Below are 5,218 nucleotides of genomic sequence, written 5' to 3' on the forward strand. Positions count from 1 at the left end.
TTTAATGAAACAACTCTTTCGATTGGAACTCTGTTAGTTAGATGGATAACTGCAACTGAATAATTGCACTAACAGATGGGATAATTTCTTTTTCTCTTTTTTCTTTTTTTTCTTTTTTTTATCTCTCTCTTTTTCATATACAACCAAGGCGCATGGGCCTCGAGAGGATAGAGGAAGGGAATATGGCAAATTAAAAGGGCACATATAGCAGCACTGATGAAATACGAATGCAGGCGCTCTTTACCTCAAGTCTAAAGCAAATACCTCTACAACGGAGCCCCCCTTTCTCAAGGTAGAATATTTTTTTTTCTTTTTGTTATAAGGGAGACCTATGTGCTTAATACAAAAAAATTAAATTAAAATTATAGTAGCATTAGTAATCCCACCACGCGAATTAAGTTTGAAATATCTAGATTACCAGATGAGGAACTGTGCCACTGCCTATACCCTTTCTTTTTCAACGTATAAGTTGATTTTAAGAATTTATGTTGTAATCAAAAAGGGTGTAGCACAATGGTGTAGTTCTCGCTTGATAATCAAGAGGTTCCACATTCAATACTTAGTGGGACTACCAAGTTACCTTATAGTTCCACTTTTTACTCCGCATTCGACCAATATATTCCTCCACTGCAGAAGGCGCAAGGCAAACGACTCAAAGAAGCAAATTATGCATCGGCTGGTTCGGGGATTTTAGAGACCACATCCCAATTACAGGTTATATTCAACAGTGAGAGATTCAAAATAGTTTTATGAATGTGTTGGGATATGTTATCCCACACGGAACATTTAAGGAATAAACCACAAACTTATATGAAACTTGGGTTCAACAACTTATCAACTTAAACTTTTGAGTTACAGATGGGCTCAAGTCTATATAAACTAAGAGGGAATTTTACATGGTATAAGAGCGGGGGCAACCAAAATTGCGCCTCATGTTACTCAAGCCCAAGAGTGGCCCGGTCCAGTTCCGAGGTAGCTAAAGGTGCACATCTAATTATGAACCTAAGTGTGGAGATCAAGGCTAAGAAACCACAAGCTTATATGAGAAGTTTAGGATTTTGGATTGCAGATTGGCTCAAGTCTGTGTAAGGCAAGTGACAATTTTACGCAATGGAAACCCAAACAATTGTTTATGATATATCAATCTTGATAATGTGTTCTTTGGCATACTTTCGTTGAAAAAAGAGATTAATTTTTGGACCCTGCTGAAACAGGGTCAGAGGACATGGCTGGCCAAGCTGCTATTGCACCACGATGAAGTGGTAGCATGCATCAATATGCTCATCGATAATAACGAATCGGCATCCACCTACCTGAATAAATGCATTTACACAGTTGCAATTGGCAGTAACGACAACATCAACAAATACTACAAGCCCCCGTGGAAGACACCATCAAGCAGCTCTTCACTCACAATCAATTTGCCGACCTTCTCCTCAAGGATTTAAAGGCAGACCTCCAGGTATGCAACATATAGTAGGTGTGACACGTTCCCTTGCCTTGTTGTTTGCTGAACTCCCCGCCCAATCATATTTATGGTCACAACTTAGACCTGATGTGATCTGTGTGAATGGGATGACACAATGACACAATATGCAAGAGTCGATAGTACGTACACCGGTTTAATTAGGATATAACTGGTGTTCTGGCTCAGGCCGAACTGAACTTCGAGCTTTGATTTATCTTAGTTTGGTAATAGCTGAGCAGGTTCTCTTTGGTGTGCTCCCAGCTTCTATACCCTTATCGAGCCAGGAAAGTAGCAGTTATGGGACTGTTCGGTGTAGGATGTACCCAGCAAATTGTGAAGAAATTCGTAGGGAAGCCATACTCGCAGAAGGTTAGAAATGATGTACGTCCAATTATTCAATGACTGGCTCCCACCGATGGTGAAGGAGTTGAACCAAAACTAAGCAAATCGAGATCTACCCTCCTGAATGCTTCTTCAGTATATGAAACTCTTTACAAGAAAGGTAAGCAACGCTTTGGTCTAAAAGGAAACTCTCATAGGCCTGGAAAGAGATAGCATGACGAATTTAAACACATCTATATGAGGTTTTTGCTTTAACTTCTCGTCTTCTACTTCCGCAGGATCACTGAATAATGAAGATAGTTGTTGCAAGACGTTGAGAACCATTGGCACTTGTGTTCCGTTGGTAGTCCATGTGCGAACAGATCAACATTGCTGTATATTGAATTGATTACATCCGACGGAAATATCAAATCAGATACTTGGCAATTGGCAGTCTAGATTTCGATGCCAATTTCTCCTTACACTTTCAAACAGCTGATGGCTCTATGAGTATGCGGGGGAAAGATTTTCGAAACCAGAGAGCCTACTTTGCTTGATCATGTCTGAAGGATCAAGCTCAAGCTATGAAGATAATGTGATTTGTGGGTCCGATGGAGGTGATTGATGATATATACAAATTTAGCCAGGGGGCACTTTATTTCGACATCTATATCTAAGTTGAAGCCTAAAAAATGACTAATCTATGTGAGAAGTATGTATTTCATTGGTAAACTATGATTGAAATGAAAGTTGGGGCAAAATTTAGAATTTATGGAATTTCATGTCATCTGTAGAGCAGAAAAGTATGTATTGGATTCAGAAGAAAATTAAATATAACGAGAAAGCGAGAGCAGAGACATTGAGACATGGTTAATTTCATGGCATCGTTTAGTAAATGTGAACCATCCTTATATCCCCTAATGCAAGAAAGGAACGCCCTTTCTTTAGACTAGACAAGTGACGACATGAGGATTCTAACCGGAAATAAATCTTACAGTTTGCATCGTATACATCGAACGACTTCTCGTGTAAATTGATTGTTAATACCAAATTTGGACACTGCCGAGGAGTACAAGGATTTGAGTTGTTGTAAATGTTCCACTTTTTACTCATTCTCAGTCCGCTCAAATCTTCAATTTGCACGCCTATGGAATAGTAGTGAACCTTCTCTGCGTATCCATCTGTCTCGTCTATATCCACTCCGTGAATTAAGCTTTGTCTTCCCTCGTCTCTCCACCATATATACAGTTCCCTTCATCTCACGGATTTCAATTCATACTACCCGCTAGCTTAATTATCTTAGTCAGATGGCTGCCTTCAACCAAAAAGCAAACCCTTGTCCTTTCATTCTTCTTCTTGATCCCAATGTTATGGAAGTACGCCCGTGGAGCCTCAAAGGCGCCATGTTACTTCATCTTCGGGACTCCCTGTCAGATTCCGGAAACAACAATGCCCTCTTCACGTTCTCGAAAGCAGATTTCCCACCGTATGGGGTAGACTTCCCCTTGGGGGCGACGGGAAGGTTCACAAACGGCCGCACTATGATGGACTTTCTAAGTATGCTTTAGGATTTATGTGCTTATATGCCTTATATTCACGAATCTCAATCATATTCATCACAATGCATTAAGCATGAAAAAGATAGGTCGGTTTAATTAAGTTAAATCAAGACAGCACATTTTCGAAACTGTTATTTTGCCTCAAGTCGATCTTTAGATGTATCAACAACTTACGTGTTTTCGATGGATGCAATCATTGCATGTTAAGCAAAATGGAATTGTCTATTTTACATGTTTGACCAATTTATTCCATACATATTTGGCAGCTGAACTTATGGGGTTTGACCAATATATTCCGCCATATCATAAGGCGGAGGGCAAGCAGATACTCAATGGAGTAAACTACGCATCAGGTGGATCGGGGATTCTGAAGACCACCACTGAAATACAGGTCATTATACCTATATATATATATATCATATAATTGTTTATATTTATATATATTTATATAATTATTTTATTTATTAATCTTCCAAAGACCATGAGGTTCTATATTCAATTCTCGCCGTGTGACTACTTGCTTATTTATTTATAGCTTTCAATTTCTGATACTATACCTATTAGCCTCCCTTGTAATAAAAAAGTAATTCCGATATTTTTGTTAATGGATACATGAAAAGTGGTAATACAAATAAAAAAAAGTGGTAATAAAAGACACAATCTTATGTAAGTTTTGCTGGTCGGGTTTTTGTGGACTGAGAAATTAATTTGCACGATGTGTCGAAACAGGTAGGGAGAGTATGGCTAGCTAGGCAGCTACTGCGCCCACTCCGAGGTAGTAGCACGCATCAATTTGCTCATGGGCAAGAACGAATCGGCATCTCAGCACCTAAGCAATGAATCACTACACGGTTGCAATGGGCAGCAATGACTACATCAACAATTACTACGCTCCTGCAGAAAATCCGATCAGTCAGCTCTACACTCCTGACGGTTCGCCGACCTACTCATCCGGGAATTGAAGACAAACCTCAGGTATGCATTTTATTTTATTACCGATTTCAATGGAAATGGATTCCCGTTATAATTTTCATCTTCTTCTTTGGTTGCTTATTATGCCACAGCGTCTACCACTCCTATGGAGCCAGGAAGATAGTTGTAATAGGACTTACTGGTGTCGGGTGTTGCCCGCACGTCGCAAAGAAATTCGGAGGAAAGCCATGCTCCGAGAAAGTGAACAGCGAAGTCCAATTATTCAACGATATAAGCTCACACCACTGGTAACAAGTTGAATCAGAAACTAACCGATGCTAAATTCACCTTCCTGAACGCTACTTCAGTGTTTAACACTCTTTTGCAGCAGGGTAACTTACGAAACATACACACTAAATGTCCCTATAGATATTGTTTACCCTTTAATATACTGATCTAAATTTCATCATTATCTTTATTACATCCTCGAATGCATCAGACAAAGGGCTTAGACATCTATCAGTTGTTTTCCTTTAACTTTTCTTCCGAATTTGTCAGGTTCACAAAACTCCACCGGTTCTTGTTGTAAGATGCAGAGGAGTACGGGCACGTGTGTTCCATATCACACTCCATGTGCAAACAGATCAGAATACGTATTCTTTGACGGGTTCCATCCGACAGAGTCTTCGAATAAGATACTTGCAGATCTGGCGTATAACGCCAAATCCCCACAAGTTATTTCTCCTTACACATTCGAACAGCTCTTGGCGCTCTGAGTTCTCATAGGAAAAGTTTGGAAAAAAGAATATTCGTATCTCTCAGCCTTATAAAATGAGTTTGCTCGATCATGTCCTAAGGATCAACCTCAAGCTCGCTAAGAATAATAGAATATTTTCAGCTGCCTGATGTAGGAGACTGATCGTGTTTTTCATTCATACGCTATTAAGTCTGCAATCTG

General features: G+C 39.5%; 1 pseudogene; it reads left to right on the forward strand.

Annotated features, from left to right (window-relative positions):
- The first annotated feature begins 932 nt into the window (after positions 1–932).
- LOC116190349 lies at positions 933–5,145 on the forward strand (annotated as a pseudogene).
- Positions 5,146–5,218: the final 73 nt, after the last annotated feature.

Source organism: Punica granatum, unplaced genomic scaffold (genome assembly GCF_007655135.1).
Source record: "Punica granatum isolate Tunisia-2019 unplaced genomic scaffold, ASM765513v2 Contig00424, whole genome shotgun sequence".
Taxonomy (NCBI): Eukaryota; Viridiplantae; Streptophyta; class Magnoliopsida; order Myrtales; family Lythraceae; genus Punica; species Punica granatum.